Raw genomic sequence first — 13,902 nt, 5'->3', positions numbered from 1 at the left:
AACGCGAACAGTGAAAACAAGATGACCGCGCCCATATATGACCACATGGGTAACTTCGCGGTAGCCGCGGTGAAAAAAAATCCAGGGGCTCACAAAAATAAAAAAATACGCAATCTCTCGAAAGTTCGCAAATTTTCCGAACCCCAAGTATGTTTTTACGCTAATTAGCGTAACGCGAATTCGCAAAATTCGCCCATACTTAAGGTAGGATAGCCCCTATCAATCCATGGCACTTGAGGGACCTTACCATGAAGAAAAATATAGTTAAGACCATGGACAGGTACTTTCAAGAAAATCAGGGCACAGTAGATTCGGTGCAGACCTTGTGGCAGGCGTGTGAAATTGTCATTCCGGGAGGCTGTATCTCCGATTGCAGGGAAAAAGAAGGAATGGCAGGCTGACTTGGAAAAAGCAGAAGAGGAAGTGATGAAACTGTAGAAAGGGATATATCTCAAGCAATAACCCCTGAGGGTCTTCACCGTCTAAAATAACGGGAAGATGAGTTCGGTGGCCTCGCCAGAGACAGGGCTAGGACGCAGAACGGAGAGACTCAGAGCAGAATATATGAGCAAGGAGACAAAGTGGGAAAGCTGATTGAATGGCTCAAAAGGAGGGAATGGGTGTCGAGGCTGGTCCAGAGTTATAGGGGGAAAACTCCAGTACTATTGCAGACAACACCGTTACACCATCGCCGACATGTTTCCTGACTACTATAGTGGGGTGTATAGTTTGACGGGTGTATATACGGAAGCGGACAACAGGGAGATGGTCAGGGAAATTGAATTGCCCAGGCTGTCGGGCGAAAATCCAGACTATGTGGAATCCCCACTCACAGATGACGAGGTGGCACAAGCCATCAGAGGAGTGCACTCCGGGAAGGCCTCGGAGCTGAACGACATTCCCATATAGTTTTACAAATTGAGATACAAAAGAATTGCTCCATTTCTTCGCTCTATGTTTGAAGAAAGCAAGGCCAAGGGACAACTTCCATATGACCAGCGAGTGGCCAAGATAGTGGTCATCTACAGGGAAGGAAAGCCTAAGACATGCTGCTCGTCCTATAGGCCTATCTCATTGCTCAATGTGGAGCCCCAGGGCCTGGCCACGCTGCTAGCAATGAGATTGGCCAAAGTCATTACTACCTTTATCGTTGCTGAATCCACGTACCTGATTAACCTGCCACAGGACTCTGAAGGGGGGCCGCTGCATCATTTGGTGATGCCGAGTGCCGCTATTGCAATACAAACGCCAGGGGACTACATCCTCCAGCATCCCACGTGGCATTTCCGCCGTGCAGCACATGAATGAGGTCCAGGAGGTGCTCATAAGGGGGCCAGGGTTCCCGCAGCGAGGCCCGTCCTGTGCTGTCATCGACCAGATGAGGCTGGGCTGGACCACGGCTCTTGGCTGTGTGCCTTAATATCACAGCAGAAGATACTCTGCATACTCTTGCCACCCCTGGTCTAAATACTTGTTAAAGTACGGATTTGAACTGGTCTAAATTTGGTGAACTTGATATTTTAAAATCGCCTAGCACATAAGTAGTCCAGTATGGGAAAACGGAAAACATCAACCGCATCACAAAGAAAGACAATTAAAACTGTGGAAGGCCTTGTTTATCTTTATTGAACTATTTGACTGGTGCAATTGGTGCTATTTGAAAAAAAAATGTTGAAGAGGCCAGGAATTCAGACAAAATTATTACTTTAGAGGGCCCCATTGTATCCACTACTGATAAGGGTATTACCAGCGTGATGCATCCTAATCAAGTAGAAAAGCCATGTAGTGTAGATGGAATGGGATGAAGAAACGGATGTGTGGTAGATATTCTAGATCATATTATAGATTCTGATACAGATAGTGATCCTCAGCCGCCTTCCAAACGATCCCAAAATCCAGATGAAACCTCAAAGCGGAACTCTGAAACTAGTGATAAAGATCTGGTAATTACTAACTCAGAAGAAATAAGAGTTTCAAAGAGGAGTAAGAATTATGCAGCGAATAAAATTGTGGGGAGCGAGAAAGGGAAAGTAAGCTTAGACTCCTGGATGCAGAATGAAGTTTTGAAAGTGAATAACAAATTAGAATTCTGTGGATATTTATCTTAGGGACATGCTCGAAAAATTGAGTGGGAGGCTGGGAGCAATAGAAGAAGTGTTATCCAAATTTAATAGTAAGTCTGAGCTCCCATTTGAGCCTAGGGCTGTACAGAGAGAATCTAAGGGGAATATTCATGCAAACCCGGGTTCTCATTTAAACGCCCCAAATTTAAACACACATAAAATAATCAGTAGTGGAAACGGAAGTACGGGGATTCGCTCTAGTCCAACTATTCACCACGGAAGTAACAATAATCAGCCTGAAGGGGCAAGTGCAATTATAGAGCCTAGTGTCACGGACGGATTGGAAATTTGAGAGACAAGTGCCATATATAGATTTACCTCCTGCGGCAACCCCATATACTGTGGTGTTAACCAACGTAGCTAGACTACGTAAAGGCACTGGGGAGACATGTGGAAGTCTCAGAAATTAATTGTTATCCTTGCTTGGGTCTAGGACAGCCTTAACAGATAGATTATTTGCTGAGTTCAAAATGGCAAGACGGGTGGGTTGGATAGGAAGGGGACGTAAGGATCTGCCTGGTGACTGTGTGATACAAAATTTTAAGACCCCGTACCTAATTAACTTAATCCTTAGTAGGGGGTAATAGTCAAATCCACGCAGACCGGATTAATATTGTACCACTTGGATTCTTCTACAAACCTCACCACCCGAGTGACAATATACAGAGGAGGGTGCCCCCACTGGTAAATTACAGCACAAGTTATGGTACACCTACCTCTAATCGATTCAGTGTTCTGCCAAGTCTGGAAGAAGTAGATTGACTCAGTGGATGTGTATTGAATGTCAAGAAGTTTGATGCAGAGGGCATTGGTCCTTCTGACCTACATGGAATTACAGTACAACAGGTAATTTTAGATGTTGAATGGGCGGTTACTCCTAACACCAGAAATTGAGCAATTAGTGAGGAACTGTCTATTACAGCATTGAGAGATAATACCCCGATTCTGAGACCAGAAGAAAGTATGGTATGGTAGCTGTAATTTCATGTTTTGAAATGTTGCTGGTTTAAAATCCAAAGTGACTAATGTAGTGTGGAATAAATGTATACACCAATTTGATGTTTTTAGTGTCCAGGAGACTTGGACGACAGAACCAATGACCATTATTGGTTATACAACTTTGCATACTGCTGCTGTAGCTTCCAAACATGGCAGAGCTAAAGGGGGGCTGTGTACCTACGTCTCTAATCTAGTTAATTTTGTAAAAACTGATTTGGTTTTTGAAGATTGTTTTTATCAAATCATTAGACTGGTGGTAGACACACATTGTGTAGTAATACTTGTGAATTACTATAATAATGTCCCTCAGGATATATTGGAAGAGGTAGTAAAGGCGATACAGGGTCACTTGTATAAGTTGCAGGAGATATGGAGTAAAGATTTGATTGTACTTTGGGGTGGATTTTAATATTGTGACATGTCAATACTTCGATACAAGGAACTGTGGAATCTCATACGATATGGAGACTTCTTTCTCCCATTTTCCACTTACAAGGTACGGTGAATGTTTGAATGAGATAGTATTTGAATTTGATTTAGGGTTCGATAATACCTTATGTAGCCCTCCAGTGCCTTTTCGCCCCACATTTAATGGGCGCGGAATTTCGGTATCTAATCGCTATGGGTCATTTATTGATGAGTTTTGTAACCACCAGATTGTATTAAGCGATCACTATGCTCAGAGCGTGAGCATATTTCTGTTTAGACAAAGTCTAAGGCAGGTTACTAGCCTTAACTGTATGTTGGAGAATATCTCATTGTCTCGGCAAAATGGTTATATTCTGAGGAAGGGAGAAAGTGGAACCCATATTTTTTTAGCAGGCGTGGTGACAAATTGTTGTGACAGGTTTATGTCATGACTGGACGAAAACACTGCTTCAAAGGAAATATTGGATAGTTTTATTAATATTACGAATTATATTAAGAAGGTACTCACCATTAATTTGAACTGCAGGAAAAAAAGCAAAGTGAAAAAGAGGTGGTTTGACTCGAAATGCACTAGGGCGTATAGAAATCTTAAGTATGCCCTACATAACAAACCTAAAGACAGGGGTAAAACTAGAGAGGCAAGGAAAGAGTCTAACCGTGCCCTGAAAGGTAGAAGAGAGAGCCTGAAGGCTGAAGCTTGGATAGCCCTCCGAGAAGCATCTATTACTAAAGACTCAAGTGCGTTCTGGAAGGCAGTTAATGTACCATTCCTCGGAGTCAAGGACGTAGCCACTATAGAGTTGGCTATCCCAGAACACAGATGGATAGAGCATTTCTCGAGTTTGTACGATGAAAGAACCCTGGCTATATATACAAAACTGAGGGCCCATGTGGTAGAGCATGACACTCTGCTGAGGGATGCTGAAGGGAGCACACCATATTGACAAGGAAGCAAGAGTCCACACTTGTATTTGAGCTAAGTGAGGTAAATATGGCCATTGCTGTGAGCCGAGGAGGAAAGGCAGAGGGCCTAGATGGTGTCCCTTCTGACATTTGTAAAGCAAATATACCGCTATGGAGCCCACTCTTGACACAAGTGTTTAACGCAACAAGTTCTGGTGGTTTTAATAATTTATGGTACGGGTCCATCCTTGTTCCAATATATAAAAAAGGGAAGGGACTGAACCGGCCTGCTATCGACCAATATCATTATTGGACTCAACAGTGAAAATAGTGGGTCGGGTTATATTAAACAGATTAGAGGATTGGGCAAAGGAACATTCAGTGATAAACAACCTCCAGTTCGGCTTTCGTAAAAAGCTAGGCACAATTGAGCAGGGCTTAAATTTAAATATACTGTTGAATAAATATATTGCAGCAAAAAAAGGGAATCCTGTACCTGGCATTTGTCGATTTATCATCGGCATTCGATTGTGTAAGACATAACAAATTGTGGCTTATTTTAGAAGATCTGGGAGTCTATTTAGTCTTAATCTCCTTTATACGAGAGTTTTATGTGAGGGCAAGGGCACAGGTGAGGTTTGGGGTGGGTGGGGAATGCACAGGTCACTTTAAAGTAAAACGAGGCGTGAGGCAAGGCTGTGTCCTTGCCCCGTTTCTTTTTACACTGTACATAAACAATCTTGAAAAGATTTTAGTAAGCATGGGCGTAAAATCCGTTCCACTAGCGGAATTCGCGGATTTTTTTGCTTGGTGATACAATATTGCGTTCACTTACCGTCATTCAGCGTTTGCAGTGTTGTTTTTCTCGATATTTTGCGTGTGCTGCGCCATTTTGGATCTTGCTGCGGGATCCCGCGGGAGTTTGGCGACCGCGATTACGTCATCGCGGGTTGCCACCTTGCACAGCGAGAGTTTGTCAACGCGAGTACACCGTGATCATGTATCAGGGGAGTTTGCAATTGCGAACACGTAGATGCGGCGGGCAGCAACAATCTCGCACTCGCGAAGTTACAAAATTTGCAATTCTGCACAAGAAATCCACCAGCAAGCAGCATAAACCTTCTGAAAATGATGATTTTTATCAGAATAACTCCTCGGGTTGAAATTTGCCTGCACTTTTTTTTGCAAGGAGTCCATTTTGGAGGGGGGGTGGGAGGAAGGAAGTGCCCCACATTCTCCAACTTCCTGTTCCTGTCCAGCAGGCTCCTCCCAGTGCTTTCTTAATGTGCTGGTCACTTTGATTCGGATCTTGACCTGGAAGGATTACTTTTTGTGGATGCTGCTGGATATTTGGATTTGAGGCCTTTTTCACTTTCTTTGGATCACTTTTGGATTAGAAATTTCACAAGTAAGTTTGTTTGAGGCATTACAGTTGCTGCAACTACAATTTTGAAATTTTCGATTTTTGGGCTGTTGTTGGGGCCTTTTGCCCTGGGGTAGTGAGTGGTGCATGGACTGAGTCTTTCTGTGGGGTCTCTTTAAGGTAAACATCATGGAGGGCATGGATGGCATGGGATTGTGCTGATTTTTGTGTGTTTTTCAATTTTTTTGGCTGCTGTTGGGGCATTTTGCCCAGGGGTAGTGAGTGGTGCATGGGCCTAGTCTTTCTGTGCGTTGTCTTTAATGTCAACATCATGGAGGGCATGGATGGCATTGGATTGTGGTGATTTTGTTTGTGTTTTTCAATTCTTTGGGGTGTTGATGGGGACTGGCCATGTGGGTGGGCGCCATTTTGAGTGCTGGTACAGGCAGGCCCTGGCCATGTGCTGGGGGCAAGGGGCCATTTTGAATGCAGGCAGTGTTCTCAGGCCTGCGCCCATTTTGCCTAGCTTTCATCTATTATGCCCAGGGGTGGTGAGTGGTGCATGGGCCTAGTCTTTCTGTGGGGTGTTTTGAATTTAAACATCATTGAGGGCATGGATGGCAAGGGATTGTGCTGATTTTTGTGTGTTTTTCGATTTTGTTGGCTGCTGTTGGGGCCTTTTGCCCAGGGCTAGTGAGTGGTGCATGGACTGAGTCTTTCTGTGGGTTCTCTTTAATGTAAACATCATGGAGGGCATGGATGGCATGGGATTGTGCTGATTTCTGTGTGTTTTTCGATTTTTTTGGTTGCTGTTGGGGCCTTTTGCCCAGGGGTAGTGAGTGATGCATGGGTCTAGTCTTTCTGTGGGGTGTCTTGAATTTAAACATCATTGAGGGCCTGGATGGCATGGGATTGTGCAGATTTGTTTGTGTTTTTCGATTTTTTTGGCTGCTGTTGGGGCCTTTTGCCCAGGGCTAGTGAGTGGTGCATGGACTGAGTCTTTCTGTGGGGTCTCTTTAATGTAAACATCATGGAGGGCATGGATGGCATTGGATTGTGGTGATTTTTTTGTGTTTTTCGACTTTTTGGGGTGTTGATGGGGACTGGCCATGTGGGTGGGGGCCATTTTGAGTGCTGGTACAGGCAGGCCCTGGCCATGTGCTGGGGGGCAAGGGGCCATTTTGAATGCAGGCAGTGTTCTCCGGCCTGCACCCATTTTGCCTAGCTTTCATCCATTATGCCCAGGGGTAGTGAGTGGTGCATGGGCCTAGTCTTTCTGTGGGGTGTCTTGAATTTAAACATCATTGAGTGCATGATGGCATGGGATTGTGCTGATTGTTGTGTGTTTTTCGATTTTATTGGCTGCTGTTGGGGCCTTTTGCCCAGGGCTAGTGAGTGGTGCATGGACTGAGTCTTTCTGTGGGGTCTCTTTAATGTAAACATAATGGATGGCATGGGATTGTGTTGATTTTTGTGTGTTTTTCGATTTTTTTGGCTGCTGTTGGGGACTGGCCATGTGGGTGGGGGCCATTTTGAGTGCTGGTACAGACAGGCCCTGGCCTGGTGCTGTGGGCAAGGGGCCATTTTGAAGGCAGGCAGTGTTCTCAGGCCTGCACCCATTTTGCCTAGCTTTCATCCTTTATGTCCAGGGGTAGTGAGTGGTACATGGGCCTAGTCTTTCTGTGGGGTCTCTTGAATTTGAACATCATTGAGGGCATGGATGGCATGGGATTGTGCTGATTTTTGTGTGTTTTTCGATTTCTTTGGCTGCTGTTGGGGCCTTTTGCCCAGGGCTAGTGAGTGGTGCATGGACTGAGTCTTTCTGTGGGGTCTCTTTAATGTAAACATCATGGAGGGCATGGATGGCATTGGATTGTGGTGATTTTTTTTGTGTTTTTCGATTTTTTTGGGGTGTTGATGGGGACTGGCCATGTGGGTTGGGGCCATTTTGATTGCTGGTACAGGCAGGCCCTGGCCATGTGCCTGGGGCAAGGGGCCAATTTGAATGCAGGCAGTGTTCTCAGCCCTGCATCCATTTTGCCTAGTTTTCATCCTTTATGCCCAGGGGTAGTGAGTGGTGCATGGGCCTAGTCTTTCTGTGGGGTGTCTTAAATTTAAACATCATTGAGGGCATGGATGGCATGGGATTGGGCTGATTTTTCTGTGTTTTTCGATTTCTTTGGCTGCTGTTGGGGCCTTTTGCCAAGGGCTAGTGAGTGGTGCCTGGGCCTAGTCTTTCTGTGGGGTGTCTTGAATTTAAACATCATTGAGGGCATGGATGGCATGGGATTGTGCTGATTTTTCTCTGTTTTTTGATTTCTTTGGCTGCTGTTCGGGCCTTTTGCCCAGGGCTAGTGAGTGGTGCATGGGCCTAGTCTTTCTGTGGAGTATCTTGAATTTAAACATCATTGAGGGCATGGATGGCATGGGATTGTGCTGATGTGTTTTTCGACTTTTTGGGGTGTATAACTGAACTGATGTTCCTCTGTCTTCCATTGCTTTTAGGTGCACAAGACTCATGAGAACCACCAGTGCCAGAAAGAAGTCCTGCAGCGGTGTGTGTGTGTGTGCAGCATAACGTCACGCGACGTCACGTCTGGCCACAGACAACTCTGCAACTCGTGCAACTGTGGCCTGCTGTTCTGACCTCTGAAGAAGATGGCCCCAAAAAAAGTTCCCCGTAGCTCCTCTAGCAAAAAAGTTGCCAGTAAGGAGCAGAAGAAGCAAGTTACCACGGAGACTGGTGTGCCGCCTGCCACATTTTTTGGGAATAAAAAAAAAAGTACGCCTGCAGCAGCAGCGGGATCTGCTGGGGACCAAGCTGGGTGCAGCACCCCCCTCCATTGGGCTCAGTGCCACCACCACCACGCCAACTTAAGTCTAAGCCCTTGAGTGCTGCAGAGGCAGCCAGTATACTTGTTCAATCACCATCGACCAGTGATGTTGGCTCATCGCAAGAAAGTAGCAGCAATGTCCCTCAATCAACACAGGTTGTTGTAACTCATCTGACGAGTGTTGAACAACCACAGCCGCAACAACAACCACATGTGCAAGTACAAGCCCAAGTACATGTGGAAGGAGAGGCAGCGCAAGGAGATGCGCAAGCAGAGGTGCATGGAGGGGCACAAGTGTCAGGCACCACGCTGCAGGATTCGGTCGTTGTACATATAACTCCACCTCCCGACCTCACCAACACACTGGTATTAAAAACACAGTGGGTTCGAGGGATAGGGCGAGGGAAAACAAAGGAACAAAACCAGGAGGGGACGGAAAGGGTCAGCAGGGAAGGGATGGCTGAAAGACAAGAACACAAGTTTACGGGTTACCACTGATCACACGGAAACACCTACTCTCATTTCACTCTCACTAAATAGGTTAAAGGGTTCACCTTTTCTGAAAGCAGTGGACTCCTCCTCCTCCCCGATGTGTGAATATGAATAATCGAACAGATAGTCCCTATGGAACAATAACAACAGTTATACTCTCCTTTTACATGAAAACCTGCACCAAATTCTCTCTACTGTGATATTACGTACCCTGCCTGGTAAGTGTTCCGTGCTCAAAGTATAAACGTGTAATGTTGAGTGAACTCCACCCTTGAAACAAAACAAAAGTCAAGTGTTTGGCAGTGAATAAAAACGTTCCGCCTTAAAAGCTCCAATTTACTCCAGATATAGACACGGCAAGACGTAGCACACTACTACCGTCTTCCGCTCTAAACCAGCTCCTGTACTCACAACTCCAAACACGGTAAGGTGTAGAAGACCCACTACCTTCCGCTTTGGCACTTGATGAACTAGACACTAGTGCCTGTCTTCGTAGCGGTGGTGCTCAGAACCTAAAGCCCTAATACACTCCGCTCCCTCTTCACAGCAATATTTATCTTTGATACAGGTCGCCGCCGCGCCTGTACAGTCCTCTCTGTTCCTTTCACAGGCAGGCAAAAAATGAATACAAGGCTTTTCCACATATGCTACGCGTTAAATGTCACGCGGAGCATATTTACTCACAGTACTTGTAAGGAGTCTCCCTTCCCGGTTCGTTCTCCTTTCTTTCCGCTTCGGAAGGACTTTAGCTTCAGGAAACCCTCGGAAGCTCTTGAAATGCAAAGCGCTTCACAAACGCGCTACTCGGCAACCCGAGTAAACACCAAAAGGCGCGGATCCGTTTTTCTTTCCCTTTCGCCGCCTTCACAAGAGAAAAGTCAATATCCTTCCTAACTCGGCTCGGATTCAAGAGCAGACGAGCCGCCGCTCTCCACCAGGGATAAACCACCAAACAAACGCTGCAACCACAAAATCACGAACAACGTGTAGAGCATAGGTCTTCAATCTGTGGGGCGCGACCCCCAGGGGGGGCGTGGAGTCATTGGAAGGGGGTCGCGCATTCACCTGCCTCACTGCTGCCTAACATCCTAAAAGTTTACGTTTTCGCTTTGGATTCAAAATAATTACATCTCAGGAGCTCTCTGATTGGAAGACAGGGCAAAATGGGCCAATCATAATGTGTTCACGTCAATAATGCCTGCCCTCCAATCAGAGAGAATGCAGCCAGGAAATGCCCGCAAACTTTGTCCATAAAGACGGAGCAGCACCTTCGTAACGCAGCGCCTTTGCACGTTACTGCTGCCTTTCACTGGATCCAGTTGTTTTTTTCATGGCCGTCGCTGCTTTCACCTCGTAGAAAATATACTGCATGTTTTTGTTGCTGCAAACATGAAAGAGATGTTTCGAGACATTTTTATACGAGTGCTCTGTGAAATGCGGCTGGGAGGGGAGGTGTGTGGGAAGCAGGCGGGTGTTTTTGTGCTGTCAGACAGCGGAAGGCCACGGAGGGATCTTGATCTCTTCATGTTATTTCTAGGCAGGTAGTGTTTACTGGCCCAGCATACATGCATCCAAGTGTACTGAAAAAAAACGGTCAGAAACGGTTTCAGCAATTGCAATCAAGGCCATATTGGTGATCGGTTCTGCAAGGCCCATCTTTCCTACTGAGCTACGGTTCACTAGACATGCTGAGGCAGCAGACTTTCGTATTATCAAAATAAAGGCAGTGATGCTAATTAAGATTTAAAAAAAAAAAAAACTTTCCCCGGCTGATTTGTCAGGGCTGTCCTTCATTAAACTGCCAGTATTACCCGTTATTGCTTAGAAAATATACTGTTTTACAAATATTTATAAAATGAGAATGAGCCTATCAGCATGATGACAATTTAGAAATGTATGTACATATAGCTTTTCAAGAAGAAACGGGAATCAGCCATGTTACAAGCTGCTCTCCATGACATTGCATGTTCAGTTTGATATGGTACACAGTGATAGTGGGATGATATAAACCTAATTTGCCCTCAGTGCACCTCACCGAAGTTCCGTGAGAGCCCAACAGTGTATCTGCAGCCTTTCGTATTTATTCTTCAGTTACATGTATCAATACCCACATTTCATAAATATTTAAAACCAATGTCAAGCGTTAAAACTAACAGTTCTCAACAGTAGTGGGGGGATGAATGATGGGTGGATGGATGAAAGGGTGGGTGGATGATGGATGAAAGGGTGTATGGATGAAGGATAGATGTATGGATGGGAGGATGAAAGGGTGAATGGATATATGGATGGATAAAAGGTTGCATGGATGAATGATGGATGGATGTGTGAAAAGGTGGGTGGATGAATGGTGGATGGATGGAAGGATGAAAGGGTGGACGGATGAAGGATGGGTGGATGAATGGATGAAAAGGTGGATGGATGGAAGGATGAAAAGGTGGACGGATGAAGGATGGATGGAAGAAAGGGTGGATGGATGTATGGATGGATAAAAGGTTGCATGGATGAATGATGCATGGATGGATGTGTGAAAAGGTGGGGGTGAATGATGGATGGATGGATGAAAGGATGGGTGGAGGAAGGGTGGATGGATGTATGGATGGATAAAAGGTTGCATGGATGAATGATGGATGGGTGTGTGAAAAGGTGGGTGGATGGGTAAAGGATAGATGTATGGATGGAAGGATGAAAGGGTGGATGGATGAAGGATGGATGTATGGATGGAAGGATGAAAGGGTGGATGGGTGAAGGATAGATGGGTGAAGGATAGATGTATGGATGGAAGGATGAAAGGGTGGATGGATGGAAGGATGAAAGGGTGGACGGATAAAGGATGGATTGATGGATAAAAGGTTGCATGGATGAATGATGGATGGATGTGTGAAAAGGTGGGTGGATGAATGATGGGTGGATGGATGGAAGGGTGGATGGGTAAAGGATGGATGTATGGATGGAAGGATGGATGTAAGGATGAAAGGATGGATGGATGTGTGAAAGTGTGGGTGGATGAATGATGGATGGATGGATGTGATGAGGTCTAACAGGCGCATTTATGGTTGTCAAAAGTTGATGATGAGGAGTACCAGTTTCTAGAAACTTTTGTCGGAAGGGGGTCCTTACGCCTAAAAAGGTTTTACAAGGGGGTCTCGGCATCAAAAAGTTTGAAGACCTCTGGTGTAGAGGGTCCGCCCTACCTTTATAGTGCCACGCCCCCTCCCTAGATTTCTGGGAGATGTAGTTCCAAAAGTTTAGGTGGCGCAATTTGGTAGAACCTGACAGAATGTCCCCCTCCCTAGCGCCTTCTAGGGCCAGGCTTAGCAGGAAACCTTTGACGAAAAGACAGCATCTTCCCAGGAGCAGGCACCTCGGAACAGCCCACCCCTTGCATGTACTCCTCCCTGACCTTGTTCAAACATCCCTGCACCCCATTGTGATCCCTCTGCAGTATTAACACCTTTTCCTTAACTACTGGCTGAAACTGGAGATCAAAAGGGATATCAACCGGCAAAGTGTTGGTATCAATTCCGGAATTAGCAAGGAAGGGGAACATTCCAGGGGGACTATGCCACTCATTCTTACTAGACCTCTCCGCCCTCATCATGCAATTAAATTTCCCTGTAGGAATGATAGACTGTTTATCGTCCACTCCCTTCCTGACTGGCAGCATCTGTCGGGTAAAGGTGTCTGTATTCTGACTACTCAACCTAGTGCGAACGGTGACCACCTCTCTCTTTGCCAACGTGGCCACCCTGAACTGACATGCGGCTACCGCTAAAGGTGATGATGCATAAGACACCAGATGTTCCTGACAATACCCAGACAAAAAATGAACTGTTCGAGTTCTCCAATCTATAGAAGGGTTGTGGTACGTAAACCACGGCATCCCCAATATGATCTCATATTGGGGAGCTTCTATGATGTTCAACGTTATCTTTTCCACATGTCTCCCTTCTGACACGTCTATTGACAACATTACCTCAGCTGTCTTCTCCACTATTAAACCTGATTTTATAGGCTGTCCATCTACTGCAAAAACCTCCTCTGGTATATCTCTAGGTACTCTGAGTATAGCTAAGCGAGACACTAACCCATTATCAATAAAATTACCTGTGGCTCCTGTGTCCAGCATAACCCTAACTGGATGACTTTTTTGCTCATACTCTAAGGACATGTTAAGAACCAGGTGTGACTCATTCACTCCTATACCCGCTAAAGATAGGGAAGTGAGTCTCCAATCAGGCAGCACTTTCTCTAGGGATGAAGGTGCTAACAAGTTGTCTGTCTCCCTTCCCACAGTGGAAACAGCTATTTTTTTATTCTTGTTCCAACTAGAGGGGTTTTGGGGCCTAGAAGGGCATTCACGCACGTAATGCCCTTTTATGCCACAGTACATACAAAGACCGTGTACTCTTCTGCTTTCTTTCTCATCATAGGACAGAGGGGATCTAATAGCTCCTATTTCCATAGGTTCTGCCCCGTCGTCTGCCGATGCCTCTAGAGCTATAGGAGGGGAACTCACTATACTATTGTAACCCCTGTCCCATTTTCTTCTATCCCCACTCAGCTCAGTCAGCCTACCATCCAATCTCAGGACCAAGTTCACCATATCTACACAAGTGGTGGGTTGAGGATCTATGTAGGCCACAGCGTTCTTCAATTCATCTCTTAAACCCTGATAAAACAAGGACATTCTTTTTCCCTCGGGCCATTCCGTTTCCGCTATCAACCTGTTGAAAGTTGTTAAATAGGTAATTAAATCACT

The sequence above is a fragment of the Lissotriton vulgaris genome, chromosome 3_1, assembly GCF_964263255.1.
Source record: "Lissotriton vulgaris chromosome 3_1, aLisVul1.2, whole genome shotgun sequence".
NCBI classification, from domain to species: domain Eukaryota; kingdom Metazoa; phylum Chordata; class Amphibia; order Caudata; family Salamandridae; genus Lissotriton; species Lissotriton vulgaris.
This window is presented reverse-complemented; position numbering follows the sequence as displayed.